We start from the raw sequence: 15,026 nt of genomic DNA on the forward strand, positions 1-15,026 counted from the left end.
TGAGAGGTGCTATATAAATACAAGTCTTACTTTCTTTGGCTCTGCTTCGCTCTCCCAAATGCCCTGGCTGAAACTGGAAATTCAGAGTGTGGGGGAACTGTGGAAGTGAAGAGAAATCCAGCCACAACATACAATCACAATGCATCACTGTGTCAATTAACCCATGATGTGGAGATGCCGGTGATGGACTGGGGTTAACAATTGTAAACAATTTTACAACACCAAGTTATAGTCCAACGATTTTATTTTTAATCCCACAAGCTTTCGGGGGCTTTCCCCTTCCTCAGGCAGTGTGGAAAAACACTGCCTGAGGAAGGGGAAAGCCCCCGAAAGCTTGTGGGATTAAAAATAAAATCGTTGGACTATAACTTGGTGTTGTAAAATTGTTTACAATCAATTAACCCAAACAGGTTGTTACAAGAACAATGAAGGAGTTTTGCCTTGTGAAGAGATTTGTAGAGGATCCTTCAATTCTGTCATAAAAAGTTCAAAGAAAATAGCTACTCAGAATCTTGTCCCAAGCTTAACTCAATATAAATGTTCCAAGATTCGTCTGTGGTCTGTTCAACCCGAGGGAGGAGCCAACCTACTTTGAAGAAGAACAGAGAGTCTGTTTTATTCAATTATTTGTAGTTATTTTCAAAATGTGGTAACAGTTCCTTAAATCCAGGAAGTCCCAGTAACTCATTTTGGGGATATTTAGCAGGCATTTAGGTGTTAGTCGTGGCTCAGTGGCAGCACTCTCACCTCTGAGTGAGAAGGCTGTGGGTTCAAGGCCCACTCCAGAGACTCGAGCATAAAATTTAGGCTGACGCTCCAGTGCAGTACTGCGGTAGTCCTGCAGCATCAGAGGTGCTGTCTTCCAGATGAGACTTAAACCGAGGCCCCTTCTGCCCTCTCAGGTGGACGTAAAAGATCCCATGGCACTATTTCGAAGATGAGCAGGGGGGTTCTCCCCAGTGTCCTGGCCAAGTTTTATCCCTTAACCAACTAAAACAGGTTAGCTGGTTATTATCACATTGCTGTTTGTGGGATCTTGTGCACAAATTGGCTGCTGCGTTTCCTACATTACAATAGTGACTCCACTTCAAAAGTACGTCATTGGCTGTAAAGCACTTTGGGACATCCTCAGGTTGTGAAAGGCATGATATAAATGCAAGTCTTTCTTTCATTTGACCATGCAGCCCTCACAGCTGAGCCTGGTCATGCCCTTTGGTGATGACCACACGTGGACTGTCCAGCAGGAGTCACTGCTGCTTTCCCCTTCCCTAGCAACCATGAAGGTCAAGACCAATTTTAACACCCTTATTACCATCCCAGCTAGGATCAGCTAACTCAGCACAAACTGGGAGTTTGGACCTGGATCCTTCTCATCTGCATGACCAAGGGCAGCCTTTAAAAAGAAACGGGGGGAATTTCATTGTCTGGTAGGTCATCTTCAGTAGAAACTTGAATAACTACCTCCTGGAATCCATGGGTCAGTCCAAATTGCTTATAATTTGGTATATCGCAGTTCAGAATCTTGGCAATCAATTTGACCCTGAGCTGAGCTACTCACCCCATATTCTCTCCATCACAAAGACCACCTACTTCCACCTTCGTAATGTCAGCTGAAACCCTCTTAATTCGACTATTCCAATGCTCTCCTGGCCAGTCGCCCATCCTCCACCCTCTAAACTTCAACTCATTCAAAACTCTGCAGTTCGTATCCTCTCCCACAGCTAATTGCACTCATTCATCGCCCGTCCTCGCTGACATAAAGTGCCTCCCAGTCCCTCAACAGCTCAAATCCCATCCTCGTATTTAAATCCCTTCATGGCCTCACCCCTCCCTATCACGGTAACTTCCTCCAGCCCTAGAACCCTTCTTCGAACTCTTCGTTCCTCTGACTCTGGCCTCGTACATCTCCCCTCTCTTCACCACACCATTGGTGGCCATGTCTTCAGCCCCCTCGGCACCGTGCACAGGGATTCTCTCCGCCTCTCCACCTCTCCACCTCTCTGCCTCTCTGCCTCCTTTAAGGGCCTCTTTGACCAAGTTTTTGTTCGCTCCTCCTAAAATCTCTTCCTTTGGCTCTGCGTACCTTTTGATTTGATTTCACTTACGTGAAGCACCTCGAGAAGTTTTTCTACCTAAACAGCGATATATAAATGTAACATTGTTGTTGTTTGTTAGCAGTCCGAACACTGCCGCACTAACTCAAAAGAAATCCTAGTGAAGTAAGAAGGGTGTAGCCTGATCGCAGCGTTAGTCACTGCTCAAAACTGCAACTTCAAAACTTTAAACCACAATTGGGGCACAGAAGATCTGATGTGCATCATTTATACATGTACGTCCAATATAACATTTATAATCTGAAGCCTAACTGGACCACGAGCAGAGGTAGCTGCTTCTTAAGAGACAGTCCTACTTGAAGCGCACTGCCTGAGCAGCAAATTGAACTAAATGTATAAAGTTACAGATTAACTGCTACATATGTTTAAACAAAGACCTCCTTTCATCCCTCTGTCTAGTAGCCAAGCTAGTCAACTGGAAGTGTAGAGCACACAATAAAATCAGAATAGCAACTGTTTCATAAAGTATCAGGCAATGAGTGGACATAATCCTGACTTCTCATTTATCAACTAGTGAAACTCACATACAACAGCTAGAAATAACCAATTTAAACCTGACTTTAATACTTTGAAAGTCTGTGAGTTTTTCCACTTGTACAACGCAATTGAACAATTTGGAAAGATTTCACTGATGGCACCGTCACAAGGTAAACATACGAAAGTACAACAGGACTGAACTTTTTGGTATTTCCACAGACCTGGGGCAGTGGAGTATATCACCCCATGTGACAGGCCATATTGATATTTCAGAAATTCTGTATATACCTAGTACATCAGACCCAATGGAATACAATGCAGCTCCGCCCTACACTTCACAGTCTTAATAAAATAACCCATAAAATTCCAGCCACACCAGATACCATACATCTAATTAACAAAGTGACACCATTTCCCATATTTATTGCTTTCTAAACTGTTACAGGAAAGAAAGGCTTTTCAAACACAAACTGTAGCCATCTACCACATGCAAAATTAGAATAATGATGAATTCAATTTGCATGCCTCACACTAGACCAAGCAAGAGCTAAGTTTTATGGCTACTCCAAACAAATTTATATTAACAGGTTAACAGGGCTCCATTCAAAACCCGGGGGGGGGGGGGTCACAAACCCATATCTGCAATGCTCAGCACATATGACGACATTTGATTTTGGTTGGTTTGGATAGTGTGGTAGGTAGGGCAGGCCATGATCCAGTTGGGTATTTTAAGCTTTTTAATCAGGCAATACATTATTACCGGGGCTCGGTGGATAGCACTTTGGCCTCAGTGTGAAAGTCTCGGGTTCAAACCACACTCAAGAGACCCGAGCACAAAATCTAGGCTGACACTCCAGTGCAGTACTCAGGGAGTGTAGCATTGTTGGAGGTGCCGTCTTTCCAATGAGACGTTAAGCCGAGGCCCCAGCTGCCCTCTCAGGTGGACATAAAAGATCCCATGGCACTATTTCAAAGAAGAGCAAGGGAGTTATCCCCAGTGTCCTGGCCAATATTTATCCCTCAACCAACATCACTAAAAAACAGATTATCTGGTCATTATCAAATTGCTGTTTGTGGGACCTTGCTGTGCGCAATTGGCTGCCGTGTTTCCTACATTACAACAGTGGCTACACTTCAAAAATACTTCACTGGCTGTAAAGAGCTTTGGGGTATCCTAAGCACAATATAAATCAAGCCTTTCTTTTTTTATGATGCACAGATAAAAAAGGGTGTACTCTGCCAATGACACACATTCCATAGGTGCCTAAATACACACATCCAGCTACACAGTAGTCTAGGACAAGCAGTGGATCAGCCACTGAGGTGGGTCATTCCCCCCATACCAATAATACAAATAATGTTTTTTATATAAAGAGGCAACTTTCACACTTAATAACATACTGTGTGACTGGAACTGCGATTCATGACATCTGCGGCAATTGACCACACCATTCGCCAATCCGCTCCCCCAACCCCCGTGATCAATCTCCATGCCCCAGCCTCACAGAGTGCCGCTCTGACTTATCCCAATGTAAGCACTTCTCTTGCAATGGCTTCTCCTGCCATATTCACAGAGTCACCCCCAGGGTATCCCAAGATTTCATCCTGACCCCCTCTTTTCCTTATCTTTATAGTGTCACCCAACATTTGTAAGTACAGGGGGTCAGCTTCTATACATCCTAGATTCTGCATCTGGCTACCATCAATTTGTGCATCAACAATTACTTCCTCAGCTTAACACTAGCTGTTACCAGAGGCTTTGCACCTTGGATCCCATTTTGATCCCACTTCCCAATTGTTCATTCAGACTGAATCCAATAGTGCACAAGCTCAGCATACTGTTTGACCCCCACGACCAGCTGTGCTGTCCGACCTTCTGTGTGACGTTCAGTCATGGATGAACTACAACTTCCTCCAACTGAATATCAGGAAAAGGTGCGGCCATCATTTTAGTCCCTGCAAAAACTTTGCTCACTTGCCACTGACTCCAAACCCCTCCCTTGACTGCAAACTTGGGCTAAATCAACCTCGGATCAATGCAGGGCTAACCTTAAAACTGCGCATCCCACCCCGCGCCTTCACATCACCTGCTCCAGCCCTATTCCACCCTGCAATGGCCAGATACTTCTGGCACTTCTGTATTAGATTTCTCCGAAGATCTCCCATCCTTCACAAACTCCAACTTGTCTAGAACTCAACACTCATATTCTATGAGGCACTAAATCCCGCTCGCCTGTTAATCCCGTCCTCGGTGACTAACACTGGCTCCCCATAACCTCCATCCAACAGATTAAATTAAAAAGTTAACTTTCTTGCACTCACCAAGCAAGTCTCTCCATGGCCCCATCCTACCTCTGTACCCACCTCTAGCCTCACATCCCCTCGTGACTTCTGGTCCTCTTAATCTGGTTTTCGTGCATCCTTCACTCCACCACCAGTACCAAAGCCTTCAATTGTCTTGGTCCTACTCTCCAAAACTCCCTCCTTAACACCCCACCTCTCCCACCTCCACCTTTAAACCCCATTTCTTTGACCAAGCCTTCCATTGCCTCTGACCTCCCCATTCCTTTCTTCCACCATGCAGCCTCTCGAGAAGCTTATGTTAAAAGTATTGTATAAACGCAGGTTGTTGCTGTTCGACTCGGGAGTTGAGCGTCCTGCGCCACATCCACTACAAACTCCGAGATGTCATCTGTCTCCATAATTATTTCACCCACCATTGCTAAATACCATTCATACCGTTGTCATATCCAGAATCAACTTTTCCAATGCTCTCCTCAGCAAACTGCCCACTACATAAACTACAACTCATCCAAAACTCACACCAACATGCCATCCCATATAAAGTCCTGTTTACCATCACCACTCTCACCAATCTCCCTTGACCACTCTGTTCGCAGTACACATTTCAAAATCTTCATCCTTGTTTATAAATTCTTTTATGGCCTCATTCCACCCCACCTCTGCAACCTACCCTAGCCGTACATAACTTGCCATCCTATGCCCCCATCGTCTGAGTTGGAGCCTTCAACCACCTTTCCCAAATCCCTCCATCTCTGTCCACCTTCAAGTGCCTCTTTCAAACCAACTTTGAACACCTTTCCCTAACTCTTGCCCAGGTCTGACTCTCACTTGCTGAGGCACTTGTGGAAATTTTGCTATGCTAAAAATGTTATACAAATACAAGCTGCTGTTGTTGAACACTGGGCTAGGACAATCAGAAGATCACTGGCCAACTAAGAATGTAGCTATGCAAGGATTTAATTATGCTAGAATATTTTAGGCGCATGGAAACATTGCTTTAGTTTCCACTTTCACATTGTTCTTAAATAAGATCAAACCTCTTCCCCAATATTTATTTTTTAAATCATATATTTACATAGCTCTTTATGTCAACTTTTAGGGCATCCCAAACACTTTGCATACAACAATTACTTTGAATTGAGGTCCCTGATGCTATGCATTAGATTTGCCAAACCTCCAGAATTGCCTTGCAATCTCCATGATTTAAAGATTAACCTCCACTGCTGCGAGCAACCCGGGAGAAAAATCATAGGAGCATTAAAAGAAATTTTGGGTTTTCTTTTTCTATTTTCTTTGAACACTTTTGTTTATTTATTATAAAAATACTGGACATGGGGTAAAAAAGCTATTTGACTGACAGGCAAGAATCATTCACCAGGTAACGAAGAGCCTGTTCACTTTCCAATTGGCATGGGATTGACAGCACACACGTGGACGTGCCGGGCAGCCATTGGCGAGAGGTAGGAGGTCATGTGACGAAACCTCATGGGATGACGTCTAGTTAGCGACCCTACTATGCAGGGGAACGTGGTAGACATTTAGCACACAGCAAGGTCCCACAAACAGTGGTTCAGGGAGGAATGTTCGCCAGGGCACTAGAACTCTGTTCAAAAATAAGATCATGTTTGAACAGTGTTACAAGATCCTTAACAGGCAGAACCTCAATTTAACATCTCATCCGAAGCACGTCACCTCTGACGTTGCAGTGCTCCCTCAGTGCTGCACTGAAGTGTGAGTCTAGATTACATGCTCATAGCCCTGGAACGGAGCTTGAACCCAGGACTGACTCAGAGGAGAGAGTGCAACCCACTGAACCAAGATGACACTTATTTACCCCCTTATTATCCCACGTTTTCTCCTCCTCCCCACAAGAGTTAAGTAGTATTCCACTATCTCCATCAAGCAATGGCTGGTGCTCTGAGTTATGTCAATACTGGGCGCCGTAATAACCCGCATTCTCCCCCGTGGATACACTGGGCCCCGTCACAATCTGCACTCTCCCCCGTGGATACACTGGGCCCCGTCACAATCCGCATTCTCCCCCGTGGATACACTGGGCCCCGTCACAATCCGCATTCTCCCCCGTGGATACACTGGGCCCAGTCACAATCCGCACTCTCCCCCGTGGATACACTGGGCCCCGTCACAATCCGCACTCTCCCCCGTGAATACACTGGGCTCCGTCACAATCCGCACTCTCCCCCGTGGATACACTGGGCCCCGTCACAATCCGCACTCTCCCCCGTGGATACACTGGGCTCCGTCACAATCTGCATTCTCCCCCGTGGATACACTGGGCCCAGTCACAATCCGCACTCTCCCCCGTGGATACACTGGGCCCCGTCACAATCCGCACTCTCCCCCGTGGATACACTGGGCTCTGTCACAATCCGCACTCTCCCCCGTGGATACACTGGGCCCCGTCACAATCCGCACTCTCCCCCGTGGATACACTGGGCCCCGTCACAATCCGCACTCTCCCCCGTGGATACACTGGGCTCTGTCACAATCCGCACTCTCCCCCGTGGATACACTGGGCCCCGTCACAATCCGCACTCTCCCCCGTGGATACACTGGGCCCCGTCACAATCTGCATTCTCCCCCGTGGATACACTGGGCCCCGTCACAATCCGCACTCTCCCCCATGGATACACTGGGCTCCGTCACAATCCGCACTCTCCCCCGTGGATACACTGGGCCCAGTCACAATCCGCACTCTCCCCCGTGGATACACTGGGCCCAGTCACAATCTGCATTCTCCCCCGTGGATACACTGGGCTCCATTACAAACTGCACTATCCCCCATGGATAAATTCAGAAAAATATCCTGTTGCAAAACATCCAACTGTAAACAAGTGACGAAGGAGGTAGCCTCCGAAAGCTTGTGAATTTAAAATAAAATTGCTGGACTATAACTTGGTGTTGTAAAATTGTTTACAATTGTCAACCCCAGTCCATCACCGGCATCTCCACATCAAAACATCCAACAGCAGTTTACACAGTCACAATTTACAAAAGAAAATGAGGCTGTGGAATACAATAAAGGTGCCTCCTCATTTTATATTTAAACAATTCTCTAAACGCAGTAACAACCTCTCCCAAGAATCCTGAAAGAAACTGGTTCTATCAGAGAGTGAACTATTCAAAAATAGCAGCACTTAAAAACCTAATATCCTCACTTGTTTTCCCAAATGCAAATACTACAGTTCACAGACAACCACTCAGTTCCCTGGAGAGGACTACTTAAATTTCATGCAAAACACCAAACGCACAGTCGAAGAGTTAATGGCCCTTTGGTGGGCGAATGGCAGGATCAGCCCTCAGCTCTCCTTGTACTCTGTGACTAATGGGTTTGAACTGGTAGTTGAGAATCTGAGCAGCAAAGGAATCTCAACCATTTCCTCTCTAATCACGAGCTTAGCTCATAGAACGTTTAAATACCCAATAATTACATCGGTGGCAGCAAGAAAAGCAAACCAGTCTTAAGACAAAACGTATAGCAGGCACTGCCTTCACAAATCCCAAATTAGCAACAACAGAAATAATGTACAATTGATGAAAACACTTGACTATAGAATTTCTACGGGTTTTTTTTGTTGGAAGGCTGGGAGGAAGAACGGTTGAATGGAACCCAAGTCGGATTGAAGTTTATTTTGTTGTTCAATTTATATATATTTTTTTTAAAGTTTCAAGTCAGATTGTCCTTTCAGATTGTTTTTTTTTCAGTTCAGTGAGAAAAAAACACAAACACTCGCCTGCTATACGTGGCAGAAAACACTGAGCACAGGCGCCTTTTGCACACTCGCACTCACTTCTGACAGTGGAAAAACAAACGACTTTTATAAGCATCTAAACTAAAACTATCCCGCCGCATTTTGGAAGAGGGGACTGGCCATTTTCGCAAAGAGTTGAGAGGCTGCTCGTCAGCCCGCCAATCCCGCGCTCTTCATCGTGTCCCTTTTTTTGGGGGGTTTGGGGGGTGGGCCCCCTCCATCCATCCCTTCACCCTCCGGCTCAGGACACCGCACCGACCCGGGCTCATCACCGGGTCGCTCGGGAGCGGTGACAGACCCCCGGGCTGAAGAAACAGGAGCCTCGGTACTTACAACTTAGCAAAACTTTTCTCTTTCTCTTTCTCTCTCTGCAGCCCACGGCTTCGCGCTGCCACTCTCAGAGGCGAGCACCACCGCACCGCACCGACCCGCGGAGATCCAGATGTTCCCTGGGCTGCCCGGGGTGGGGACAGGGGGAAGGCGGGCCACCCTCCCACCGGCGCTCATTCGATATTGGCCCTTCCAGCCGCCCGGCGGGATTCTCAGAGCTTCGATGAGTGATTGGTCCTTCGGGCTGTCCATCACAGGAGGCGGGGCTGAGTTCGTTGTGTTACCTGCGGGGAGAGAGCACAGGGTGGGTGGGACACTGACCGGGAGGTGTAGCTCGGGCAGTGTGGCTCACATCCCCCCTTGTTTTTTTTTTGCTTTCTCCTGATTTTTGGAGATCTTCAAAGTCTTGCTCTCAAACTCCAATGGCAGAATTGGTACTTCTGTCCAGTTTGTTGGTGCACATCTTTAAGACCATGCAAACAGTAACTTTTAAAACTTTGCTAAGTTTTAAATGAAATGTTACCGCTTCAGTTTGCGCCTTTAACTTCTCAATGGAGACAACACTTCAATTGTGCACTTGTCCCACAAGTTGGATAGGGGTGAGGGAGGCCATTTGACCCTCCATCCATCCAGAAAGAATTCAGTTTCCACAACACAGCATCGAATTTAAATGATTCCAAAGTTTCTCCCGCCACTACATTACCCCTGGTTAATCAACAATTTGCATAGCATCTTTACTATGGTAAAATGTCCCAAGGCATTTCACATAGCAGAGATTGAAAGAAAGATTTGCATTTATGTCACGCCTTTCTCAACCTCATGACATCCCAAAGTGCTTTACAGCCAATAAAGTACTTTTGAAGTGTAGTCACTATTGTAATTAGGAAATACGACAACCAATTTGCACACAGCAAGGTCCCACAAACAGCAATGAGATAATGACCAGATAATCTGTTTTAGTGGTGCTGGTTGAGGGATAAATATTGGTCAGCACAGCAGGAAGAACTCCCCTGCATCTCTTTCAAAATATTGCCATAGGATTTTTTACATCCACCTGAAAGGGCAGACACAGCCTTGGTTTAACATCTTATCTGAAAGACAGTACCTCTGACAGTGCATCATTCCCTCAGTACTACCCGAGAGTGTCAGCCCAGCTTTTGTGCTTAAGTCACTGGAGTGGGACTTGAACCCACAACCTTCAGATACAAGAGTGCTACCACTGAGCCACAACTAACACAGATTGGGCTGATCATTACCCTTTTGGGGAAGACCTTCATGATATCAGTCCTACATTTGCCTTTCATTGGTTTGAACCACAGTTAAACTTGAAATGGTGTTCCAGATTTACTTTTTCTATACCATTTGCTATCATATATATTTCTGTAAGGTCTCCTGAGAGCCTGAAAAGTCCAGGTTTCTCCAGTCTTACTCCATACCTCAGCAATCTGACTTGAGGCTCTTCTCTAGATTGCTTCCAGGGCTTGAATGTCTATTATATCTCTGTAACCTCCTCAAGCCCTACAACCCTCTGAGATTTCTGCGCACTTTCAATTCTTGCCTCTTACACATTCCCAATTTTAATTGCTCCACCATTGGCGGCCGTGTCTACAATTGCCTTGGCCCTAAGCTCTGGAATTCCTTCCCTAAACCTCTCTACCTCTCCCTGCTCTTTTAAGACACTCCTTAAAACTTATCTCTTTGACCAAGCTTTTGGTCACCTGTTCTAATATCTCCTTATGTAGCTCAGCGCCAAATTTTGTTTGATAATCGCTCCTGTGAAGTGCCTTGAGACATTTTACCATGTTAAAGGCACTATATAAATGCAAATTGTTGTTGTTTTTGTAATTTATCACAGTATTGAAATATGTGCAGTTAAAGCATAACTTCCTCCAATTTACAATCTATTTTGGCTACACGGTTAAGCATTGTTTGCTTTACTGATTGATGCTCCACAGCAATTGGATATGCTGAGCAAATAGTCCAGATAATAGTCTTAAATCTCTTGTAACTCCACCTTTAACTATATCTTTATCATTCATGGAATACGTATTAATATGTTTTTTATCATTTTTTTTTGCTCTAGATATTTGTGGCTTCTGTTTGTCAAACTGCTCCCAATGTCCCAGAGATCATGTTTTCACTTGTTCAGATATCTAGGTAAATTCGTAACACACCCAGAGGATGAACAGAGGACCCACTTCAACTATTAATTTTATTCCATGCCTTCACTGATGCTTCTCATCATCCAAAGGTGCTAGACTTTCACTTACGCTTTAACTGCCAATCAATTTTTTAAACAGTAAAAGAATACCACAAGGGGTAGTTGAGGCAAATAACATAGATCCGTTTAAGGGGAAGCGAGATAAGCACATGGAGGAGAAAGGAATAGAAGGATATCCTGATAGGGTTAGGTGAGGTAGGAAGGGAGGAGGCTCGTGTGGACCATAAACACTGGCACAGACCAGTTGGGCCGAATAGCCTGTTTCTGTGCTGTAGTTTTGATGTAACTCAATGTAACTCGATGTAAGAATAACATTGTAGCAGTAACACAATACATATTAGTTAAGCTTAGCCAGTGGAAAATAATAAACATAGCAGTTAAGCTTAGCCAGTGGAAAATAATAAACATTTTTCAACTGCTATATTAAGTAACACAAGTGATATTCTTAAATAGCAGGTCTTCTCTCTTTTCTCACCATCTTCAGATGCAATCTGACCAGACGGTTTCTTTTAGAAAGCTACAGACTCATTTATATGAAAAAGACAAGCCAATAAATATCTTGGAAAAAATGACCGGGATCAAATGAATTTAAATAACTGTTTTTCATTTTCAAATGAACAAGCAATCAAACACATATTTGAAACAGATACCAAAAGATGTTTGCATTTGAGTGACATGGCCCTTCCTTCAGTCTTGACCAAATTGACAATTGTAGTAAGTGAAGCTGAAATATGATTTCTGTCAATGCAGCTGGTTTCTAACTCCTTATATACCATGACAGAATTAAAGAAGGCAATATCAAGATAAATCTTCGACAAAATGCTTAATTTTGTTATATGCACATCACCCAGATTTTATTTCTTTGTGCAATCCATATTCAATTTCATCTGCCATTAACCTAGCCACTGACATATTTTACTCAATTAATAGGCTGTGAAGCACTTTGGGATATCCTGAGGACACAAAAGATGCTATATAAATGCAAGTTCTTCTTTCTTTCAATCATTTTGTAGGTTCCTGTCCACCTCCTCAGATTCAAATACCCTCCCAGCTTGATATAGTCAGCAAACCGATGCTCAGTTTGGGTTCCGCCAGGACCACTCGGCTCCAGACCTCATTACAGCTTTGGTCCAAACATGAACAAAAGAGCTGAATTCCAGAGGTGAGGTGAGAGTGACTGCCCTTGACACCAAGGAGCCCTAGTAAAATTGAAGTCAATGGGAATCAGGGAGAAAACTCCCTAGTGGCTGGAGTCATCCTTAGCACAAAGGAAGATGGTTGGCGCAGGTATTCCTCAGGGCAGTGTCCTAAGCCCAAACACCTTCACTGCTTCATTAATGATCTTCCCTTCATCATAAGGTCAGAAATGGGGATGTTCGCTGATGATTGCACAGTGTTCAGTTCCATTCGCAATCCCTCAGATAATGAAGCAGTTCATGCCCACATGCAGCAAGACCTGGACAACATCCAGGGTTGGGCAGATAAGTGGCAAGTAACATTCATGCCAGACAAGTGCCAGGCAATGACCATCTCCAACAAGAGCGAGTCTAACTACCTCCCCTTGACATTCAACGGCATTACCATCGCCAAATCCCCCACCATCAACATCCTGGGGGTCACCATTGACCAGAAACTTAACTGGACCAGCCATATAAATACTGTGGCTACAAGAGCAGGTCAGAGGCTGGGTATTCTGCGGCGAGTGACTCACCTCCTGACTCCCCAAAGCATTTCCACATCCACAAGGCACAAGTCAGGAGTGTGATGGAATACTCTCCACTGGCCTGGATGAGTGTCGCTCAAACAACACTCAAGAAGCTCGATACCATCCAGGACAAAGCAGCCCGCTTCATTGGCACCCCATCCATCACCCTAAACATTCACTCCCTTCACCACCGGCGCACTGTGGCTGCAGTGTGTACCATCCACAGGATGCACTGCAGCAACTCGCCAAGACTTCTTCGACAGCACCTCCCAAACCCGCGACCTCTATTACCTAGAAGGACAAGAGCAGCAGGCACATGAGAACAACACCACCTGCACATTCCCCTCCAAGTCACACACCATCCCAACTTGAAAATATATCGCCGTTCCTTCATCGTCGCTGGGTCAAAATCCTGGAACTCCCCACCCAACAGCACAGTGGGAGAACCTTCACCACACGGACTGCAGCGGTTCAAGAAGGCGGCTCACCACCACCTTCTCAAGGGCAATTAGGGATGGGCAATAAATGTTGGCTTTGCCAGCGATGCCCACATCCCATGAAAGAATTTTTAAAAAATTTGGTCAGTTTTCATTCTTCTTAATTCAAATCATTTCTTATGTCACATGGAAACCATAAGGGTCCCAACACTGATTCCTGGGGCACTTTACTCAGCACTTCCCTCACCCGGGATTCCTGGAGCACTTTACTCAGCACTTCCCTCACCCGGGATTCCTGGAGCACTTTACTCAGCACTTCCCCCACCCGGGATTCCTGGAGCACTTTACTCAGCACTTCTCCCACCCGGGATTCCTGGAGCACCTTACACAGCACTTCCCCCACCCGGGATTCCTGGAGCACTTTACTCAGCACTTCTCCCACCCGGGATTCCTGGAGCACTTTACTCAGCACTTCCCCCACCCGGGATTCCTGGAGCACTTTACTCAGCACTTCTCCGACCTGGGATTCCTGGAGCACCTTACACAGCATTTCTCCCACCCAGGATTCCTGGAGCACCTTACTCAGCACTTCCCCCACCCAGGATTCCTGGAGCACTTTACTCAGCACTTCCCCCACCCGGGATTCCTGGAGCACCTTACACAGCACTTCCCCCACCTGGGATTCCTGGAGCACCTTACTCAGCACTTCCCCCACCCGGGATTCCTGGAGCACTTTACTCAGCACTTCCCCCACCCGGGATTCCTGGAGCACCTTACACAGCACTTCCCCCACCCGGGATTCCTGGGGCACTTTACTCAGCACTTCCCTGACCCGGGATTCCTGGAGCACTTTACTCAGCACTTCCCCGACCCGGGATTCCTGGGGCACCTTACACAGCATTTCTCCCACCCGGGATTCCTGGGGCACCTTACACAGCATTTCTCCCACCCGGGATTCCTGGATCACCTTACACAGCACTTCCCCCACCCGGGATTCCTGGAGCACCTTACACAGCACTTCCCCCACCCAGGATTCCTGGAGCACCTTACACAGCACTTCCCCCACCCGGGATTCCTGGAGCACCTTACACAGCACTTCCCCCACCCGGGATTCCTGGATCACCTTACACAGCACTTCCCCCACCCGGGATTACTCCGATAACTTCCTATCCTTCAGCCAATCCCAGCTCTTACCTCAAATCCCCACCATAATAGTTTGTGTGGAACTTTGTCAATATTAACAACAACAACTTGCATTTATATAGCACCTCTAACGTAGTAAAATGACCCAAGGCGCTTAAAAGTTTCTTGGAGGTCCAGGTACACTGGCGGAGCCTGTGCAGATCAGGGGGGCGGATTACGTGCCGCCCCCCCCCCCAAATCGTTTTGAGGTTGGCTAATGCAGCTTTGGAGGACTGCCTCCATTTCATTCCCAGGAACGTCTGTCACTCATGGTCGGCCTCCAGGTTCAGCCTATGAGTCTGTACGATTCCCAGTTCGGGCTTCGGACCAGTTCCTGCCAAATTGACCATATCTAACTCAGCCACAGTAAAGGTACACCAGATCATTGGGCACTACTGTCCATTTAGCATGTCAGTTCCTGAATACTTAGAGATACAGTACATTGACAAACAAACAACCTTTAGTGAACACAGCAACTGAAGA

At 46.0% G+C, this 15,026-nt stretch overlaps 1 protein-coding gene across 1 annotated transcript in view; it reads right to left on the reverse strand.

The window, feature by feature from the left end:
* The window catches only part of pls3 (plastin 3 (T isoform)), a 108,586-nt gene extending 99,431 nt beyond the window's left edge, over positions 1 to 9,155 (reverse strand). The window contains exon 1 of the mRNA XM_067996817.1: positions 9,002 to 9,155. The gene's annotated coding sequence lies outside the window, so the exon portion shown is untranslated. The remainder of the gene's footprint in view (positions 1 to 9,001) is intronic.
* Positions 9,156 to 15,026: the final 5,871 nt, after the last annotated feature.

The sequence above is a fragment of the Heptranchias perlo genome, chromosome 15, assembly GCF_035084215.1.
Source record: "Heptranchias perlo isolate sHepPer1 chromosome 15, sHepPer1.hap1, whole genome shotgun sequence".
Taxonomy (NCBI): Eukaryota; Metazoa; Chordata; class Chondrichthyes; order Hexanchiformes; family Hexanchidae; genus Heptranchias; species Heptranchias perlo.